Here is a 23815-nt window from a genome sequence, read left to right as displayed (position 1 = left end):
ACCTATGACTAGAAAACTACTGAAAATAAAACAAGCATACCACTTATTGGAACTTTATGACACAACTCATTGTGGTATTTACAACCACAGATATATATATATATATATATAGATATATATACCAAAAAGTGATTTGAATGAGATAACAAATAATTAAGGATATATAACCTATATCTGATCAGATATCAGGCCCAAGGTGCTTCCACTGAACTTTGCCTTGCTCTATTACTAGGTTATAAAGCATAAGCTATCTCTGTTGAAAAACGCATTGAGGTTTGGCTAGAATTATTTTTCCAATTCCACCTACAATACGAACCAATCAATCATATGATAAGCATATTGGACATATCTCTCAACAAATGATACATGGAAAACATCATGGAATTTCATAGTTGGGTGCAGTGCAAGTTTGTAGGTCACTGGTACAATCCTTTCAAGGATCTCAAAAGGCACACAATAACTAGATGTCATCTTGGCACATGATTGAATCCTCAAGGAGATCCTCTTGGTATTGACACACAAATACACATGCTTCCCAAATTAAAACACCTCGAATTGCCTACGTTGATGTGCATAACTCTTCTACTATTCCTGTTCTTCGTTCGAAATAATTTTTGATAACCTGCATCTCCTATTCCATCTCAATAAAAATATCTGGTCCAGTCAACACCATGTTTAATAGATCACTCCAACTGATAAGAGTATTACAAATCTACCTATAAAAAGCCTCAAATGGAATCATCCTCAAGGACTCATGATACCCATTATTATAAGAAAACTATACCAGTGGAAGATACTCCTCACGCTTCCTCTGTCGATGAATGACATACATCCTCAACATATCCTTAAGAATCTTGTTGTCCTTGTTTTACTATCCATCTATCTGTGAATGATAAGTTGTATTAAAAGCTAACTTTGTCCCCAAAAATGGAAACAACTCCTTCCAAAACTCGGAAGTGAACTTGGCATGTCTGTGTGATATGATCATGTTGGTAACACCATGGGAACACCATGCAACCTCACTATATGCCTGATGAAGATCTAAGGTACCTCATTAGATAAATTAGCAAAGTTCACTGCAATAAAGTGAGCTACCTGTAATGATGATAGGTGTAGTAATATTGGAATATCCCTCCAAAAATCTCTTCTAGTAGTTTTCCATTCCTAGTAGTACTCTCTCAATGTGTAGTTATTCCTACTATTTATGACTTTGAACTTCAAAGTTTCCATGCAAATATGTTCATGACCTATCATTTGCTGAAGTAGAAATATCTCCTCTAGAGTAAAAATACACTTTGACTTCATTAAATACAATTGACACCCTCTGAGTGGCTTAAATACTTATGTCAAATTTTTCTTTTGCTTCACCATGATCTCTGTGTACATAATGGTGTCATGAAAAGACACTAACTTGAACTTTTCTAGGAAAGGATGAAGAATGTCATTCCCTGATGTGAAAAATGTAGCTATGTAATTATAGAGGCAAAAAAGCATGATTAGTAACTCAAACACAAATTCCTTGTAACCGTTTTCATATTTATCTTATCTGATTTTGCAATTCGAACCTGATAATATCATTATCCTAGCCCAAACACCATAAACCCCTTGGCTTTCTCCAACCTATCAAAACAATTTTATGCAAGTAAAAGATGGCATTTTCTCTTAAATTTTTACTTATTCAAAGCTCTATAATCAAGGCAAATCCCCAACTCGTTTGTCTCATTCTTTATCTATAATAACACTAGAGAACCATATGGGGACCTTGAAGAATATGCGAAAGCTATGCCAATCATATAAGGCCACTGACCTCTCAACTCCTCTATCATTGGTTCCACCTAACAATAAAGAGATCTTATTAGTAACTATAAACTGTGATTTAGTTCAATAATATGATAAAAAACACACTTACGTAATCCCCCGAATTATTTACTTTGGCATGTCACAACATTCATAACCAAATTTTTTGAAACTTCCCCCTCAAATTTGATTATGATGGAATTTTTCATTGATGTCTAAAGAATTATTCCATGTTATTCATTAATGTGCATGATTGTTAGACCAAAGATCACGCTAAGAGAGGTGATGAATAAATGTAATGGAAAAGTTATCATTTCAAAACATTTCATCAATAATTCTTTATGTAATAATGCATAAAAAAATAGAATGCATCAAAACAATTCATGAAATTATGAATTAAGAGCCTATCATCACATCAACACAAGAGAACACAAGATTTTATGTGAAGACCCTTTCGGTAGAATACAAAAAATTATTTTCCTCTTCTCATTCAATTTGTGTACATATATTTTTATACAATGACCTAGTGGAGTAACGTACCCACGACATGTGCAAGAATCCACTTGAAATAAGCTATACTTTGACTGAGTCAACAACTTTAGAAAATGTACGTTACTCGAATAAAAATAGGCTACAACCTAACTAAGGAACTAGACTTGAAAATGCACAAGCCTTGAATTGTTTTAGGCATCAAAATTATTAAGTAACGAACCTCGATGGAGGAACACACCTCCTCCTTTAATGTGGTGTTGACAACCTTTAAAAATACTTCATATTACAAACATAAGATCAAATCCTAATCAGATCAATTTGGCTTATGTTCACATGGAAAACACTTGATCACATGGTCATATTTCCAATAACAATGAATTCCCTGATATCATCATTTTATTTCTGATTCCTTTCAAAAATTAATAAGAAATCCAACTGATGAGCCTGAGTATTGTAACTCCCAAGGCTACCAACATAAATTATAAACCCGAGGTTCATACAAACTTAAGAGTGGTCAACGTTGTATATGAACAGACACCTTCCTCTTCCTGGTCTTACTGCCTTTGCTGCATGTGAAATAGGATAATGAAACTATTTAAAATGAACAAATTTCTAGGTAAGACACCAAATCTAGCTTGCTGAAAGGTAAATAACAATTAGCAAATATATTGTACTTTTGTTGAAAAGTAAATCTTGACTAATTGCAGAAATGAACATTCAAGAAGAAAGAAATGTAAAAGATAAATGGTGACCTAATAAATCCTCATCTCAGCTAAGGTGGTATCATAACATCAATATCATATAAATATACTTCTATCATGAATTTGGAGCAAATTTGGTAAAGAGAGATATCGAAAATAAATTGCTACAATATTGGTACATGATTGTTTTTCCTCGAGTTAACATGTCAAATTCTGAAGAAAATAAAATGAAAATGAGATGGTAAACAATAATTTATTAATTGGTATTTCATAGGAATCTAATTTAGGTGGAATCACTCAAAAATATCCCTCTTAACATGTGCTGAAAAATAGCAGAAATTTGCTACTCTAAAAATTCAAAATTAAAAACAATGTAAACTTTGAAACGGGAACTATAAACTCAAAACAAGAACTCTAGCCAAGAAATCCCCCAAATACGTCAAAAGTCAACTCGAAAATGAAAAGTGTTGATGCTGGAATAACAATTTTATTTTCTATGGTTAATTTTCAATGTGGTTTAAAAATGGCAGTGAAAACCATTTTTTTGTGCAAAACTTGTGCAAAAAGCACCCTAAAAACGAAAAGTGTTGATGTGTTGATGTTGAAATAACATTTTCTTTTTTTCTTTCAAGATAAATTTTCAACATTTTGAAAAAATGGCATAAAAGATTTTATCACGACAGTGAAAAATATTAAAATTTCAAAACAATAATGAAAACATAAATTTAAAGATAAAATAAAAAATACAAACAATAAAATGAACAAAAAGAAAAATAAAAGAAAAAAAACATAAAGTAAATAAAAATATATATTTAGAAAAACATAAAATTAAAAAAATGACAAAAAAAATCAAATATATAAAACAGACAAAAGAAAAAGAAAAACCTAAAAAGGACAAAGAAATACAATCATAAAAATGTTAGAAGAGAAATAAAAAATGAGTGTATTAAAGATAAGAATTAAAAAACTAAAAAATATATAAAAAATAATAATACCAATAACATGTTTAAAAAAACATAAAACATGTAAAAAAAATATCTTGTAAACAATAAGAAATTGAAAAATAAAAATTATAAAACTATAAAAATAAATAAATAAAAATACAACAATTTTAAAAAAATATTAAAAGAAGCTAAAAGTATATGAATAATAAAATAAAAACAAACCCGGTTCAAAAACAAAAGAACTAGAAAATTAAACAAAAAAACCAAAAAAATCAAAACAATTTTAAACAATTTAAAAATAAAAATTAAAACAAACTAACAAAAATTTAAAAACTAATATAACTAAATTAAAAATTAAAATAAAAAATAAAAAAATATAATAAACCTTAAAAAACAAGAAAAAAAAACATAATTAATTAAAAAATTTAGTACATTAATAAAAAAAAAAAAGAATTGGAGGGTGGTGCTCAATTTTGATTATGAGAATCTGATTTCAGCCCGCACAGGAGCCTGGGGGGTGGGGGGCCGGCCCTGGGCAGGGCAAAATTCCAAAACCAAATTAAAAAAAAATGGAGGCTAGTGCTAAAATCCAATTCTCAGTGTCAGATTTCAACCCTGTCCTCCAATTTTTTTTTTTTTTTTTTTGCGTAATATTTTTTTTTTAGAGGACAGAACTGGAATTGGATTCTCAAAATCATGTGTAATTCTCAAAACCAACTTTCAGCCATGCCCTCTAATTCTTTTATTTTTTAAGGTTTTTTTAATAATTTTTTTTTAAAGATATTTTTTTTGTGAACTTGGTGGTACTTCCTTTGTTTATATTATCTGTTCAAAATCAAATTTTCCATTTGTTCTAGGTGGTCTTACCTACCCGAAGGGAACCAGGTAGGCACCTGTCTGCATTAAACATTGTCCAAAATTTAAAAAGGTAATTCTCTATCCGTCTATCAACATTATCTATACTATCTATATTGTAGTTCAAGTCTAACAAGTAAAAACTATTCATCATAAAAATTCAACAAAAAGTAACTGGACCTCTACTTCAATCCTCATCCGAGGATATTACTGGGGCTAGCACTTTGGGACTGGAGCCCAGCATCTCACTCCTCTTCATGTCTTGCAGTGTTTGTTCAATTCTTCCTAGTGCTAAGTTGTTTATGTAAGTTTGGATCTGAAATGTTGCTATCTCCCTGAGGATTTTTGTCCTGATGGGGTACTTTTCCTTGGTGTATTCCTTTGCGTCCGAACCTTTGCTTATTTCTTGTTCCATATTGAGCTTCATAGCCGGAGCCATCATGTTCTTCATGACCCAGTGTTGTTGGATCATATTTCTGAAGAGTGTGTTGTCCTCGGGAGTTCCCTGGGTCAGGAACCAAGTCCTCCCATTCTTCCATGGGAATGTCTTGGTTCCTTGTCTACTATCATTTATCTCGTTCCCAGCCAACTATTTGGGATCTCACTTTTAGTGGGTTCCCTGCCATGTAACTGTCGATGAGGGTTTTCATGTGTTCACGACCTCTCTTTCTCCCTGTCTTGCTTTGGTCTTTGTTTCAGCCACTCACCCACTCTACCATCTTTCTGCTTGTATATCTCTTACCCTTCCTTGTCACCTCCTTTCGGTCTCTTGCCATGTTGTCTTCATATCTGCTACTGTTTGCTTCTTTCTTTTCTCTAGCGTCCTCTCTGTACCATGTGTAGTTTGAGGTGAGACCTATCACATAACCATAACAACAATCATTTTGATGTTGTATTGACATCCAAACAATTTTCCATTTACCTATGTCACGTTTGGTATCCCTTTCAGCGTCAGATTTGGGGCTTTTTGTGGTTTCTTTTAGCTTTTCCCAACTCATCTCATATTATTGGGTTCTTCTAGTTCTTTCTTCTTTTATCTTCGTTCTTTCCTCATGTCGAGGACCGTGAATTACACAGCACAACAAAGCCACCCACATAGGACCACCATCAGGATAGACATAGTTACTATTCCTTGCTTTGCAGGGAAGCTTGGCCATCGAAATTTCCTCCAAGGGTCTAAATAGTAGTACCCTGGTGTTGTTCTCCTCTGCACCAGGTAAATTTCTTATTTTTTGATTTCCATTTTTCTCTATTCTCTTTACTCTATGTAGCTCTCTTTTTTTTCCCTCTGTTTTACCCAAGGAGTCCCCAATAGGAATCATAAGGGCCACACTCTCTCGCATTTCATTTCTTGAGGTTACCGTGGTGGAAACCTCTCCATTCCTAGTTTCTGGACCATTCTCTCCTAGCTGTATGCAAGACTTGGTCATAACGAGTTTCCCCTTGCCAGTATCCTTACTAGGTTTGATCGTTTTTCCTCTACTTTCTCCCTTCTTTTTGGGCTCTAGTTTCATCGCCAGGATTTTCATTAAGAATTCAATAATCTTCTTCCATCCAAGGTCCCAGGAGTTCTTGGATTCATCCCTACCATAACGATTACCTATCTTGGACACTTTTCCTAGTTTTTTAAAAAAGGCATCCTAATTCTTAAGATGTTGAGGGCCAGAGTAGCAACATACCGACTATCAGAGCTAGTTTCGTTGTTGTCCTTTGGCTTCATTGTCATTCCTTGGCCACCTTTCTTATCTCCTACTCTCATTTTCTCCCTCTGCATGCAATTTCCTATAAAATTTTTGTCTTTATGTTTTATTACCCTCCCCTTTTTGTCCTCACAATTCGCTTCCACCTGTCTATTGTATTTTATCCCCTCTCTAATCCCAATGTCCTTACCTTGGAATGGTGACCCTTTGTGCTTTCTCACACTTACTGCTCTTGCCACATGTCCTCCTCCCTCGTCCTGCCACTTCCTGGCGTCCTCCTGACCGTACTCCCATTGGCCTCCCTTCCATCTTCGTTGTCTTCCTTTCCCGTCTCCACTGGCCTACCCTCCGGGTCTGTTCCTTCCCTGCCTTGCCCGTCAACCTAACCTTCCCCTTGTCCTCTCCCACCACTTCCCACTCTAATTCTTTTCCTTTCACTCACTTGGACTCTACCTACCACTTCCTAGTCCTATCTCCCCTGACCCCCTTCCTCCACAATGTTACACCCCGATTGGGGGCTCTCATCCTCTTCCTTGTCCTTTTCCAGGATTTTCACTAAGTTCTTTATTTCCTCCATCTGATATAGTTCTTCAACTTTTATATATAAAATTTTTCCTACCTGGCCACATTTCCAATTTTCCAGGTTACCTGTAGATGCATTGCCTTTCCTTTAGATGTGTGTAGGGATGATGTAGTCTATCCATCTGATTAGCTTATTGATCTCTTGGACTAGCCATGAATTTCTCCAGATTTGGCTGATCTTCTCCCACTGTTTTCCTTATTGTAGCTTCTTCCCCATTTTGATCGTTATTTTTTAATCTCCTTCTACCTGTAGTTTTTGAAATCACTCTCTAATCGCGATTTCTAGCCCCCTTTTCAAGCATGAAGCTCTGCTTCGTTATTTGTCATGTTTCCACTATCCATCACATAGACTCTAAGTGTCTTCCCTCTATCATCTCTGAATAACACTCCTTTCCCTACCTCTCCAGGGTTCCCTTTCGCAGCCCAATCAAAATTTAGTTTGATGAATTCCTTCTACATTCTTTTGAATTGGTTTACTTCCTCTCCTTTGGTGGTGTGGTGCTTCCATTAGGATGTGTGCGGCATACTTGGTTTCAGTTTTAGGTGAGTCATTACATTTTCTTGGGTTAGTTTTCTGATCCTCTTCGAACCATTTCTCTGCCAGAATAGTCTCTCGTATACTTAGGGTTATCTAGTTCCATTTTTCTGCTTTTGCTCTTCCTTCTTCCTTGAAGATTAGTTTGTTTCGCTCTTTCTAGATATTCCATAGGATAAATCCTCTTGAGAGTCTGCAAGCACGGTTCAGGATTGTGTTCTAGTACAACCTTTTCCACCAGTTTTCTATTATTGTTTACATGTTATTTGGATTCCTATCACTGATTTCGAAGAGTTGATGGTGTTGTTTCCACAGGTTGTCATTGTATTTACAAGCATTGGTAAGGTGCTCCATTGGTTCTACCTGTTCTCAGCATAAGATGCATATCGATGGGCCTTGCATCCGTCTTTTTGCAGTTGGTCCCATGTTAATGCTTGTCGTGGTGTAGGATCCAAATAAAGAATGCAATATTCAGCCAATTTTTTTCCTTCCATATGTTTTCCCAGTTATTCATTTCTTCATGCCTAAGGTGTTTTTCTTTGAATTGATATCCTTCTCTAATTGTAAACATTTCTTTGATCCTATAGCCCCATCTTAGAATGGCCGATCCTTCTTCTTTTGCTATTTTCCTAGTTTCCATTTCCATTTTGTATAGATTTCATTGCGGTGTTTCTGGTGCTTCTGGCCTATCCTGTTTTTGTTTCAACTTTCTCCAGTATTGTCCTAGGTCTATGTACCAGAAGTTTTGCATTGTGTTCCACCTTGGAGATCAGTGAATTGGTGGATTTCTGCCAGTTGAGGCTGCTTGTTTAATTTTTCTCTCTATTGCCACGCTTCTTCCCAGAAGTTGGCTTTGTCACCTCCTCTGATTTCCTAGAAGTTGTGGTTGTTGATCAGCTCCCTATTGACATTGGCTAGGTTCCATATTGCTGAACCTTTCTTGGCATTATGACTTCCCAGTTTTCCTTCAAGAGAATTGGGCATGCCATACTTGCTCTCCCATAGCTTTTTCCAAAGGTTTACCCCTCCATGTATCCAGCTCCACCACAAATTTGCTCCCATTACCTGATTCAGTATGAAGGGGTCTCAGAGTCCAAGGCCTCACTCTTTTCGTGGTTTGCTAAGCCAGCTCCAGGATAGAAGCACCCATTTTTTTACCATGATGGGTCCTTGCCATAAAAACGTTTTGAACATGTCTAGCATTTTTTGGCAGATTGTTTTGGGAGTTTCTTGACTAGTTAGTTGGTATACTAAAATGGATTGTAATACAAACCTTAGTAGTGTTACAAAACATGGTATGTTCAAAGTTGTGAATGTCCAGTTCTGCATTTTTCTTTGGATTTTTCCCAACAAGGGTTTCCAGTTAGCCACTTTTTTCTACTTGTCATTTAGTTGGATGCCTAGATATTTCGTAGGGAATTTTCCTATTCTAAATCCCATAATTCTTGCTAGGAAGGCTTGGGAGAGTGCTGAGGTGTTAAAGAAGAAGATGTCAGAATTATCTTTATTTATCTCCATCCCTGAAGCACTAGTGAATTTTGTGAGGATTTGCATGATTTTCCTGGCTTCCTTTAGCGATGCCTATCCATATAACATTACATCGTCTACAAATTTCTGGTGGATTAGTGGAAGGTATTTCCCCCATAGTCCAAGGCCCATATATTGTTCACTGCCAAATTTTGCTTTTATATATCTTCCTAGGCCTTCCATTGCTAGGATAAACAAGAAGGGCAAAAGTGGGTCAGCTTGCCTTAGCCCTCTAGTTGCATTGAATGCCTTTGTGGGGGATATGTTGAGCATAATTGATAGAACTGGGGTGGTTACCATTGACATTATCCAGCTTATCCATCTTCCATAAAAGCCAAATGCCTTCAGTATTCATTGTAGATACTCTAAGTTCGATCGGTCATATGCTTTGGCTAAATCTAGTTTTACGAGCATTCATTTGGTTTTTGATTTTTTTAATGACTGAGTTGCTTCTTGTGCCACCACTATGTCATCTGTTATTTTTCTACCTTTAACAAACCATTTTTGTTCTTGAGATATTAACCCAAGTAATATGGGTTTTAAATGGTTGACCATTATTGTGGCCAAGATTTTGTATATGACATTACAGAGTGCTTTTGGTCGGAACCCTTGCAGTTCTTCTGAGTGCTCTGTCTTCAAGATCAAGTCTAGAAATGTTGAATTCACGGCTAAGTGCATTCTTTTGGTACACTTCGACTCCTCCACTATTTTCACTACATCTTCTCTTAGGAAATACCAGGTTGCTTGGAAGAATTCGACAATGAATCCATCTAGCCCTAGTGCTTTGCTTCTTGCCATATTCCTAATTACCTCCTCCACCTCCGCTTTAGACATTTCTCTTAATAGTTCCTGGTTTTGGTCTTTTCTCACCATATTGGAGATATGTTGAATTATTTTTTTAATATTATCCCTCGTTATAATGTTCGGTTCTGTGAGGAGCTCTTTGAAATGTTGTACTAACAAATTCTCCATTTCTTCCTTTTGGGTGAGTTGATTGCCTTGCGAATCCATTAAGGAGAAGATCATGTTCTGCTTCATGTGTTGTATCATTGCTTATGGAAGAACTTTGCATTTTTTTCACCTTCTTTTAACCATTAAATTCTTGATTTTTGTTTCCATAGTATTTCCTCTTCTGGTCTCCTTTCTTCCAATTTGTTAATCAATAGCCCTTCCTCTTCTGCGATCCCTTCACTTCTACCCTCATTCATTAATTGTTGTTGTACTTTCTTCCTATTTGTTTGGATTATCTCATGTTCCTTCTGTATGTTACCGAATTCTTCCTTGTTCCATTTCTTTATCTTACCCTTTAGATATTTTAGTGTAAGTTGAGAGGTGTGCATCTGGTTTCTTCCTCCTATCTCATTCTTATTCCCTTTCAACCATTCCTTCATTTTTTCTATAAAGGTTAGTTCTCTTCGCCAAAATGCCTGAAAACCAAAGGGTCTATTATGGTTTCCTTGATTCATTTCTATTTTTAGTTTAATTGGCTAGTGGTCTAACCCTAGACATGGAAGAATTGATGCTTCATAGAATATGTCTTTACCAATGAAGTGTTCTATTGCCAATAACCTGTCTAGATGAGAGGCTATTTGTCTTCTCACTCCCCTTCTATTGTTCCACGCATATTTTCCATTTATAGTTGTGATGTCTACAAATTTTAGTTCTTCTTGATGATCTCTGAATCTTACCATTTTCAGCTCTTCTCATTGGAGACCTCTTTTTTCTCCTTCATTGATGTTATCAAATTGAAGTTCCCTGCTATTAGCCAGATTTTTTCCTCATGAAGTTTACCAAGATTTTGTATTTTTTGAAGGAAATTTCCTTTTTCCACTGGAATATGAGGGCCATATACTGCAGAGACTAAAAACCATTCTTTGTTTCCAATTAGGCAGAACCGCCATGTGAGGATTATTTTCATACCCACCCAATAATCTATTGTGATCTCTGTAGGGTTCCACAATATTGTTATACCTCTCGCACTGCCTTTCGCATCTATGGTCATGCTTTCATACCATGGTTTTATTTTGCTTAGTATTTCCTCCATTCTCCCTCTTGTGATTTTTGTTTCTTGTAGCAGCATGAGTTGAGGTTTTTATTTTCTTAGTATTTCTACTAAGTGTATTTGTTTGCCTCTGTTATTGAGGCCTCTTATATTCTAGGATTTAATTATCATTAGGTTACTTGGTTTATTTGTTGAAATACAATCAATAGCAGTACTACCCTCCTTGTATTCACTAGAATTTCTCCCATAATCTGTATAGATTCCTATAACTTTATTCGGCCTCTTTTCTTTCCGCCTTTGATTTTATTTGTGTTATTGTGGGTATTTTCCTGGTGCATCCCCAATTTTTCTACCATCTCCACCTTCCCCTGCCCCTGTTTAACTTGATACCACTGGAATGTTTCTCTATATATTTGTTTTTGGTCTTCTAGAATGAATTGCTCATCTAGGTGTCTCCATTGATTCAACATTTTCCTCAGCACCTCTTCTTCCATGATTAGTTCTTCTCCCCTACTTGTGTCTATTTCCATTGTAGTGTTATCCATCTTCTCTCTGTCTCCCTTCTCCTCCTTCTCTGTTGGCTTGCTTTGGGATTTCCTCTTAGGTTCTAGTTTGCCTTGACTCGAGTTGCTTTCCTTTCCTTCCCCCCCTAATAGTCCATTATTTGGACCTCATTATCTTCTCCTTCTTCTCCTTATATCACATCGAAGCTTTTTGTTCTACTTGGTTGGGCTTGCTGTTCCCCCCCCCCACTAGTATTCTCTCTTACTTGTCTTATTTTACTTTTCACTTCTTGAAACCCATCCTTGCCTCCTTGATTTTTCCTCTGTTGTTTATGTATCCCTCCCTCTTCTATGTTCAGTGGGCAATCCTTAAATAGGTGGCCATACTCATCGCATCTTCTAAATCTTAATGGGATATGTTCGTAATATAGGGTTTACTGCTAGACCTCTACATGGTACTCTAGTTCCTCTGTGTCTAGGATGGGTTCAGCTATATTCATGTAAACACATATTCTCTCATATGAAGTATATCTTCATTTTTTTTCGCTTCTACTATTTTGACAAATCTGCCTGTCATGCTTCCTATGCCCTCCAGTATCTTTGGGTCGCAAAAGTCCATTAGGAGGCCAAAGAACCTAACCCACACCAGGGCTGCCAAATTTTTTTCCTTTTCTGGGTCATAACATTCTTCCCAGTATCTCATAAACAATCTAGCATTATAATGAAGATATGGACTATTTTCAAATACTTTTTCTTTATCTTGCAGGTTCAAGAATATTACCGTGAACAAGCCTCTAGCTCCCAGCTTGAGCTCGATATGGCCTTAGGGCTACCATTTTTGTTGAATCCATTTGGTGAGGTCCTTTTTTGTTGGCCATACCTTGATGAACTTGCATATTAACGCATGGTCTTTCATGTAACATTTGTATCGCTCTATTTTATTCATCGGTATGATCAATCTTGGTTTCTCCATGACACATGGCAAACATTTACTTATGTTGTCTGCCTGATATCTCGCTCTGAAGACCGATCCTGACATTTTGTTTGTTTCTCCCACTTGTTTTTGGTTATTGGTGTTCCGACATGATTGCCCTGCCGCCGCGTCTCGATAGGAGGGGATATCTCCCCACCTTTCCTCCTCTGTCATTTCGCTTTGTTTCCAGGCCTCTTGGGTTTGCATCTTTTCTGCAGTTTACAAGTCTTTTGGGACATGGTGCCTTTTATATTAGGACTTCCTGGCCATTATGGTTGCAGATCTCGTTAAAATTCCAACAATTTTTTTTTTAGATTTTAATATTAATGTTCTAGAATTTTTAATTTTTTTTTTTAATTTGATTTTTTTTGTCTTATTATGTTTATTATAATCTTTTTATGTTTTTTTCTAATTTTTAAATTTATTTCTTGTTAGTTTGTTGTCATTTTTGTTTTTAAATTATTTTAAACTATTTTAATTATTAATTTTTTTTATTTTTTATTTTTTATTTTTTTTTTAAATCATGTTCATTTTTATTTTTTTTCTTTTATATTTTTAGTTTTTTTAATAGTTTTTTAAAATTTTTGTATTTTTAGTTATTTATTCCTACAGTTAAAAAAAAAAAAATCAATTGTTGAATTGAGGCTTCTGTGATCCATCATAGTTATAAGAAGAGCTTCGGCGTAAATTACATATAGAAAGACCTTTGTTGACGCGATTCGAACCAACCAGTGTGGTTCATCGTCAGGACAAGTTGAAGAAACAAATCCAGTAATTGCATGTTATATAGTATGAGCAGAGCCTCCAACGGCTAACCTTGACCAACGGCTAATTTTGACTTAGGGACCAAGGTCAAAAAGTCAATTTGATAATTTAAGGAAGTTAGTTATATTGAGTGACCATACCTTATATATATATATATATATATATATATATATATATATATATATATATATATATATATATATATATATATATATATATATATATATATATATATATATATATATATATTAATTTTAATGGTATTAATAGTTGAAAAAGAATCTTTTGATCATTAAAAATTAAAAGTTATTTTAATTTAAATGGGATTTAGTTATATGGAAGACCTTACTTCTAATATGTATAAGGTAAATATTAGAACGAGAGATTAGTAATAAGTTAAATAAAAATAATTAATTAATTACTTAATTAATAAAATAAATAAATTTAATAAAGAACGTAGCTGGAGAAGGTTAAAGTTAGTTAAATAATAATAATAATAATAATAATAATAATAAAAAATAAATAAATAAAAAATAAAAAAAATAAAAAATAAAAATAAAAATAAAATAAAATTAAAATAAAAATAAAAATAAAATAAAAATAAACAAAAAATAAAGAAAAAAAATAAATAATAAAATAAAAAATAAAAAATAAATAAATAAATAAATTTAAAAATAATAAAATAAAATAAAATAAAATAATAATAATAATAATAATATTAAATTAAATTAAATAAATAAATAATAAATGATAAAAAAAAAAGAAAAAAAAAAGAAAAAAAAAGGAGAAGGACCAGAATAAGGACAATTAAAAAACTAGAGCAGGAAGGATAAACCCTAGGAGGAAGGAAGGCTCTAGGGGAAATAAGGAAAGCTTGAAAAGGATAAAAGGGGAGGGGGGAGGAAAAGAAAGACTAGGACGAAATGGCAGGGATCCAACAGCTACTCATCTTCCAGCCATCATCTCTATTGAGATTGTTAGGCCTTCTTTCAATCTCAATAGCTTCCCTGAATTTACGATGATGGAACTGAGCAACTTTGGCAACAGCCTTGGCCTCCTCTATGCAAACTTGATGTTTGGTATTTTCCACGTGCTCTGCTAATGCCGAACACTTGGTTCTTCCATGTCTTAGGTCAGCTGCATGCTCTCTAATCCTCTGATGGATGGAGCGCCCTGTTTCTCCGATATATGGGGTCCCACAAGAGTAAGGGATCAAGTAGACACCCTTCAGGTCCTTCAGGGCAACAGGATCTTTCACCAATCGAAGGGAATTACGAATGGTGTTGAGGGGCCTAAAGGTCGAGCCAAAGCTTTAGCCTCGGCTCATCTCCCTCCCGAGCTATGGAAAAGGTATGTGGATGACACTAATGTCATCTGGTCCCATGGCTAGGAGGAGATGGATCGCTTCTTCAATCACCTTAACTGTCAGTCCTCTGCCATTAAGTTCACCATGGAAAAAGAGGTCAATGGTTGCCTCCATTTCCTAGATATTCTTATATCCAAGAATAAGGATGGCTCTCTTTCCCACTCTGTGTTCCGGAAGAAAACACATACTGAGCAGTACCTTTATGTCGATGCTCATCATTTCCCTGCTCAGAACATGGGTGTTCTCAACACCCTCGCTACTCGTGCGCTTAGGAATTCTGATAAGGAGATCCTTGATAAGGAGAGATCCCATCTCCTTAATGTCTTTGTGGAGAATGGCTATAGTAGGCGCCTAGGTCAGAAGGCCTTCCTTAAAGCCTCTAGAAATGCGTTAATTAAAAAGGAACTGAAGGAACGCCGGCTGGGTGTCCATCTTCCCTATGTCCAAGGAACCACGGACAAGATTGCTCGGATCCTTAAAAGGTATGATATTCCCTCGACCTTTAGGCCCCTCAACACCATTCATAATTCCCTTCGATCGGTGAAAGATCCTGTTGACCCGAATGACATGAAGGGTGTCTACTTGATCCCTTGCTCTTGTGGGACCCCATATATCAGAGAAACAGGGCGCTCCATCCATCAGAGGATTAGCGAGCATGCAGCTGACCTAAGACATGGAAGAACCAAGTCTTCGACATTAGCAGAGCACGTAGAAAATACCAAACATCAGGTTTGCATAGAGGAGCCCAAGGTTGTTGCCAAAGCTGCTCAGTTCCATCATCGTAAATTCAGGGAAGCTATTGAGATTGAAAGAAGGCCTAACAATCTCAACAGAGATGACGGCTGGAAGATCAGTAGTTGTTGGATCCCTACCCTTTCGTCCTAGTCTTTCTTTTCCTCCCCCCTCCCCTTTTATCCTTTTTAAGCTTTTCTTATTCCCCCTGGAGCCTTCACTCCTCCTAGGATTTATCCTTCGTGCTCTGGTTTTTTAATGGTCTTTATTCTGGTCCTTCTCCTTTTTTTTATCATTTACTATTTATTTATTTAATTTAATTTAGTTTAATTTAATTTAATTTATTATTATTATTATTATTTTATTTTATTATTTTTAAATTTTTAAATTTATTTATTTATTTATTTTTATTTTTATTTTTATTTTTATTTATTTATTTATTTATTAATTTTTATTTTATTTTATTTTATTTGTTATTTTATTTTTATTTTTTATTTTATTTTATTTTTTATTTATTTATTATTATTATTATTATTGTTATTATTTTTTAACTAACTTTAACCTTCTCCAGCTATGTTCTTTATTAAATTTATTTATTTTATTAATTAAGTAATTAATTAATTATTTTTATTTATTTTTATTTAACTTATTACTAATCTCTCGTTCTAATATTTACCTTATATATTTTAGATGTAAGGTCTTGGATATAACTAAATCCCATTTAAATTAAAATAAATTTTAATTTTTAATGATCAAAAGATTCTTTTTCAACCATTAATACCATTAAAATTAATTTATATATATATATATATATATATATATATATATATATATATATAAGGTATGCTCACCTAACATAACTAACTTCCTTAAATTATCAAATTGACTTTTTGACCTTGGTCCCTAAGTAAAAATTAACCGTTGGTCAAGGATAGCCGTCGGAGGCTCTGCTCAGACTATATAACATGCAATTGCTCGATCTGTTTCTTCAACTTGTCCTGATGATGAACCACACTGGTTGGTTCGAAACGGGTTGACAAAGGTCTTTCTATATGTGATTTATGCCGAAGCTCTTCTTATAACTAAAAAAAATCAATTTTTTATCCTTTATAAGATAATTTTTTTTTCCGTATTTTATGTTTTTTTGTCTTTTTTATATATATTTTTATATTTGTTTTTTTAAGTAATCAGCATTTAAAAAAAGAGAAAGAATACAACTAGAGATTTTGTTAAGTAATCAACATCAAAAAATAATTGGACATAAATATGACTAAGATTTAAAAACAAAAATCGATATTTGATACATAAGAAAATTTAAAGTGTCAAAAATATGCTCTGAAAAAAAAGTGTATTCTGAATCAATGTTTTTGAAAATCTGATAATTTTTTTGCTAGGTAAGAAAAACGGGTAATTGTATCAGTTCCCATTTCAAAGTTTACATTGTTTCAAGAATTAGTGAACTAGTTAAGCTATCAAATACCTCACCTAATGAAGTGAAAATGCTATGGGGAAATTTTTTATTATTAATTAGAATTTTTTAGGACTCCATCCAAGAGGAATTAAATCATAAAACCCTTGCTAACATTTGTTAAAAATTAACAGAAAATTACTACTAGAAACCATACATTTAAGAACATTAAACTAGTAAGTTGATCCAAGTGCCCAAATGCATAGGTTAATTAAGTGAAAAAATTGTGGGGTAAATTTTGTTATTAATTTCGATTCTTTAAGTCTCCAATACAAGTTGAATCAGCTTGAAAGAAGCTCATTAACACGTACTAAAAGTTAACATAAAATTACTACTATTTTTCTGTAAGACACTTTGAGAAATTCCAAAATTGTCAACTAGTAAACCAATCGACTTAGCTCAATCATGGATATGGATTTGCATTATTGTTTAAAGATTCATCATCGTTTTGATTTCATAAATACCATGAAAGGAAACTTCCTTTAATCATTTAACCAATATATCCTACAACAAATGAAACATGAAAACTAAATGAAGAAATAGGAAAAACAAAAATTGAAGATGCAAGTAAAAACATTCAAAAAATATTAAAAAAAATCTACAACAAGGCTCTAAGACTCATGGGATGTCCGAGCCCAAGGATCCTTAAATTCCTATGAACGAAACCAAGTTTTATAAGCTAGAAATGACACCAAACTTCAATATTAGAGTCAATCCAAGTACATCCATTCTAGAAATGAAAGTATAGATGCTAAATAACAAGTTTTCTTCACAAGAACACTAAGAAAAATATGCCCCCATAGGAAAAGTTTAAATTTGTACTTATAAAAATAGATGGTGGAGCATACTCCCTGAAATGAGGGATATTTCCCCTCCAAAATCCCTCAAAAAGTGGATCTAGTTCAAAAGACTAGGAGTCTTCATTAAATGGCAGGGAGCACATTCCTAAATTTTCTTAACTACTGGAGCTATAGAATCTATTCAATAATTTCATAATATGTTTTTCATTTATTATCCAATATTGGTCAATACTATAGAAGTAAGCAAGGCTGAAGATTATCTCACCCTTCATATCTTCATAATATGCCCAATATTCTCACAATATTCTTCAAAAATAAATAATTTTACGAAGATAATCTACAATTATCACCAAACCCTCATAATGTAAATATTAAAGCTAAAATAGGCCATCCAATGTAGAAAGAGAGGTTTAATGGGCTAAATAATTGTCAGGTTTCCCTGAATTATTTCTAATTTGGACACCCATCATAACCACTACTGAAAGTGTTTCTCATCCTCTAATCACCTTAGTGACCTAACCGTGCCTCACTCATGGCGCTAATGGCCTCCTTGATCTATGTTGTAGTTGTTCAACACTTTCTTGTAGCAATTTTCTAACTTCATCTAATAGATTTTTTCCTTCCTATAAGAGGGAAAATTCTTCTTTCATTTGTTTGGTCATTTCTTCCCTCGTGCTTTGCTTCTTTTGAGAGGCTTGCAATTTCTTTCTTTTAGCATGGAGGGAGATTATTTATTTAGTTTTCTTCTTCTTATCATTTTATCTCATGTTCTGATGAATTTTTTGTTTTATTTTTAGGCACTTTTTCTTCTATTTCAACCTCTTATTTTTCACCCTCTTCTTCTTCACCTTCTTCTTCCGCAAAGCCATCTCTGACTCTCTCTTCAACTGCAGAAAAAATTTCCTATTGATATATCCAAAAATATTTTCCTCCTTTTTCCATCTCACCCAAAAGGGAAATGTGGTCATTATGCTAACAAATTTTTCATTTATATGGCTAATTAGTCCCCTCACAGTAGTGTTAGCACTGCCTTTCCCTTGAGGTTGGAGGCCTACTACAAAACTCATTAGTAATTTCATCATCAAACTGCTTAAATTTATCAAATCACTTCTTAAATTTATTTGACAGGAGGGTGTTGATGTATTATTGATGAGTATTTGGCTATCTTATATTAAAATCACCCCGCATGATCTCTATTATAGTTTTTCATAGTTATTATAAGGGAATTCTACTATGAATTATTAGATTTTAGAGAAACTTAGAGTTTCAAAGAAGGGATAAGAGGAATATTTCTATTTTTCAGATTAGCGGAAGAAAAATTGCATGCACAACTTAAAAAAAGCTCATTCTCCTACTATCATGCTTATCTTACAAGAAAAATATAGACCTTCAATTTCTTTTCACTTTTAGGATCTTGATATAGGATGCTTTTATGGGAAAACTATGAACAATTCGATGTGCTTTTTGCACATAGGAGGTGAAGACAATCAGTTACTTACCCTTACCTTGTTATGCTCTTAACCTGCAGAGTAATACCCAAACACAGAATATGCGAAGAAAATATACCCAGAACATAGAATATGCGAAGAAAAGATACCCAGAACACAAAATAGCAATGATTTTATTATTTAGAGAGAAATGTTCACAGGCCTCTTCGAGGGGGCAACCTCCCATAGAGCAGAGCTCGATTACAAAAACAAGACACGATACTCCTCGCAGGGAGTCTCTATCCTTTATATATGACTCGTAGATGTAATACCACGGGCCAAGACCGTGGGTTTTATTAATACCATCTATCTAATACTACCACCCATTTGCAACTAACTGTGGTCCCGTCATTAATTGCGGGTTAACCACTTACAAATATTAATATGGGCTTTATTGACTTTTGACTATGACGTGATCCCATGACATAAATAAGGGGGTTAGGGTGGGACCCTAACATGCCCTCCCCCTTAAGACTAGCCTTGTCCTCAAGCCTGAAGCTGCGGAAACTGCTGAAGAATAGTGGCTGGTTCCCAAGTTGCATCTTCCAGAGAGGTGTCTTTCCATTTGACGAGGACCTCCTTAATCTTGTGGCCGCGCAGGTGCTTGTCTCGTGTGTCTAGAACCTGTTCGAGTTGAAGCCAGATTGACCCTTCTTCGTCTAATTTAGGTAGACTGGTTTGAACTCGGCAATTGTTCCCAATCACTTTCTTGAGGCACGATACATGGAAAACTAGATGGATTTTTGCCGTAGGGGGCAAAGCCAACTTGTAAGCCACTTCTCCAATGCGTTGAAGTACTTGGTATGGTCCATAGAATTTTGGATCGAGCTTTTGACAACCCTTATCTTTGAGTGATGTTTGCTTATATGGTTGCAGCCTCAAAAGACCTGATCCCCTTCTTGAAATTGGCGCTCTGAGCGATGTTGGTCGGCCTGTTGCTTCATACGGTTCTGAGCTTGATGAAGATTTTCGCGAAGATGGGCGAGCATGGTTGCGCGGTGTTGTAGGAGTTGATCCACTGCTTGTACTTTGGAGCATCCCTTGAGATAAGAAGTAGGGGAAGGCGGAAGTTGACCATAGACTGCTTCATAGGGAGTCATTTTGGTGGTGGCATGATAGTTGGTGTTATACCACCATTCAGCCAGAGGTAACCACTGTGCCCAAAGGTGTTTATTTTCTGAAATAAAACACCTAAGGTAGGTTTCTAGACATTTGTTGATGGCTTCGGTTTGACCATCTGTTTGCGGATGATATGAAGTACTGAGTTTGAGTTGAGTGCCTTGTATTCTGAAGAGTTCCTGACAAAAATTGCTGGTGAAGATCGGGTCGCGGTCGGACACTATAGAAGTGGGCATGCCATTTAATTTGAAGATCTGATCCATGAAAGTTCGAGCAACCAAGGTTGGTGTAAACGGGTGGGGTAGGGCGCAGAAATGAGCATACTTCGACAGTCGGTCCACAACCACCATGATGACTGACTTGTTCCCTGACTTTGGAAGACCTGTAATGAAATCCATAGAAACCTCCGTCCAAATTGAGGCTGGAATGGGCAATGGTTGTAAGGTGCCTGGTGTGTTGACAGTTTCCCCTTTGTGGCGTTGACAGACATCACATTCGGCTACGAAAGTAAGGACATCCTTTTTCATGCATGTCCAAAAGAATGATCTTCTTGTGCGAGCATACGTCTTCTGAAAGCCTGAATGTCCTGCAATGGGAGATGAGTGCAATTCTGCCAAAAGGCGACTTTTGAGGGTAGATGTTGGTGATATTACGACTATGTCCTTGTAGCGAAGAATATCATTCTGCCACGAGTAGCCCTTGCTGGAATTAGGATCTACCTGCAATTGAGAAATGAGTTGGGAGAGCCCTGTGTGTGAAAACCATTCCCTACGAGCCTCTTCAATCCAGTCTGGAATGGGAAGGGAAATTACGAGCAGAGTACTTTCCTCCTCAAATTGGCACGATAATGCATCTGCTACATTGTTGTCTTTCCCTTTCTTGTAAATGATCTCATAATCATATCCCAGCATTTTGGCGAACCATTTATTTTGTTGTGGGGAGGATAGGCATTGCTCCAAAAAATATTTAAGACTGTGATGATCTGTGCGGATTTGGAAACGTCGCCCCAATAAGTAAGGTCGCCAGGTCTCGACTGCATGTAAGATGGCCATCATCTCCTTCTCGTAGGTAGACTGGCCCAGATTCCTCCCACTAAGTTGTTGGCTTCTAAAGGCCAATGGTCACCCTTCCTGCATTAAGACCGCCCCAATACCTGTACCCGAAGCATCACATTCAATGACCAAGGATTTGGTGAAATCAGGTAGTGCTAAGACTGGAGTGGTACACATGGCGTTTTTGAGAGCGGTAAATGCCTGTTGTGCTTCCTCGGTCCAGAAGAAGGAATTTTTCTTTAGGAGTTGAGTGAGGGGCTTCGCTATGCGGCAATAGTTGCGGACAAATTTACGATAATAGCCTGTGAGACCCAAAAATCCTCTCAAGCTCTTCAAAGTCTTAGCTTGAGGCCATGCTTGCATTGCCTGGATATTTTTGGGGTCCACCTTGACACCTTCACGCCCCACAATGTGGCCCAAATACTCAACTTCTTCCATGCCAAACGAACATTTAGACATCCTGACAAATAATTTGTGCTTGCAAAGCAGTTGCAAGAGTAGATCTACATGCTGAAGATGTGCCGCCCAAGTGCCACTATAGATGAGAATGTCATCGAAGAAGACAAGGACAAATTTTCTGAGATATGGTTTGAGGATGTGATTCATAAGACTCTGAAAAGTAGAAGGGGCATTACAGAGACCAAATGGCATGACCAGGAACTCATAATGGTCTTCATGAGTTCTGAAAACCGTCTTGGGAATGTTGACTTCCTTCATGCGAATTTGGTGGTAGCCGGAGCGAAGATCCAACTTAGTGAAGAATTGAGCCCCATTGAGTTCGTCCAGCAAATCGTCAACCACCGGAATGGGAAATTTATCTTTGATGGTCAACTTGTTGAGGGCCCTGAAGTCGGGACACATCCGCCACTCCCCATCTTTCTTGAGGACCATGACCACTGGGGATGAATAAGGACTAATGCTGGGACGAATGACACCTGCTTCCAACAATTCCTTGATGATTTTTTCTATTTCATTCTTTTGAGTGAACGGATATCTGTATGGCCGCACATTTGGGGGTTGGGCCCCTGGAACCAAGGTGATGCTATGATCATGTTCCCCTCACGAGGGTGGAAGCTCATGAGGCTTGTCAAAGACCGTCCGATGGGTGTTTAAAATCTGCTGCATCTCAGGATGAATTGGCAGAGACCTAGTTTTAGCTACTTGGATGGCATTAAATTGAGCTACCACTCCATGATGGCCCTTTTTTAACAATTTTTCCATCTGATGCGAGCTGATGACAGAGGGGGCTCTCGCCTGGAGGCCACGGAGGGTATGTGTGGAGTTGTTCTGCTTAAAAATCATATATAACTCCTGGAAATCCATTGTGATTGGCCCAAGGGTGCGGAGCCATTCAGCGCCTAGGACAATGTCGCATTCCCCCCATGTGTATGGCAAACATGTGGGTTTTCAACTGATAATCCCCCATTTGAAGTTTGAGATTTTCACAGCGGCCTTCACATTTCATTGTGCCCCCATCTGCAATTTGGACTTGGAAGTTAGAAACTGCCCGTACAAAACAATGCGCTGCTTCTGCGATTTTTTGATGGATGAAATTATGGGTACTGCCACTATCAATCAAGACTATTACTGGGCGATGTTTAAGAAAGCCCATGATTTTGAGAGTTTGAGGGGAAGAGATTCCTGCCAACCCATTGAGCGAAATAACTGGTTTGTCAGATGAAATCTCCTTTTGGTTGTCTTCTTCGATCGCCTCCGGTTCCTCAAGAGGTGGATCTTCCTCGGTGGAGCTGTAGTCAGTGGCATCTATTTGAAAAAACTTGGGCTCCTTGCATTTATGACCAGGGGAATATTTTTCATCACAGTAGTAACATAGTCCTTTCTTCCTTCTTTCGGCCATTTCCTGAGGTGACACCTTTTGGACCTTAAGTGTCTGAGTCATGTTGTGAGCTTGTGGGGGACGACCTTTAGTGGGGAAATTGGGGCGGCTGTATTGGGCTGTTATGGCATGCTCCACCTTATGGGCTACCTGGCAAGCCTCCGTCCATGTGGGAGGGTGGTGGAGTAGAACTTGAGCTTTGATGGCTTCTTTAAGACGACTGATAAAACATTCCGTGTAGAACTCATCTAAGAGATGCTGAGTGTGGAAGGCTAAGGCTTCAAAAGCGGTGATATATTCACCCACTATACCCGTCTGTCGGAGCTTAGTGAGACGGCCCAAAAAGGAGTCTCCCTGTTCAAAGCGATCTTGAAGAGCTTTGCCAAATTGTGCCCAACTCGGAAAAGGTCCATGGCGACGTTGATGCCATTCCGCCCATTGCCATCATTCATTGTCCAAGTACATGGTCCCCACTCCAAGCTTAGTCCAATCATCTTGGAGACGATTCAATTTGAAATACTGGTTCATTTGTGCTAGCCATGCAGACGGGTGAGAACCGTCAAATTTCCACATATCCA

Source organism: Pinus tabuliformis, chromosome 5_2, assembly GCF_031772625.1.
Source record: "Pinus tabuliformis cultivar Carrire ecotype Pingquan chromosome 5_2, CPIR1, whole genome shotgun sequence".
Lineage (NCBI taxonomy): Eukaryota > Viridiplantae > Streptophyta > Pinopsida > Pinales > Pinaceae > Pinus > Pinus tabuliformis.
Note: the sequence above shows the minus strand (reverse complement) of the source record.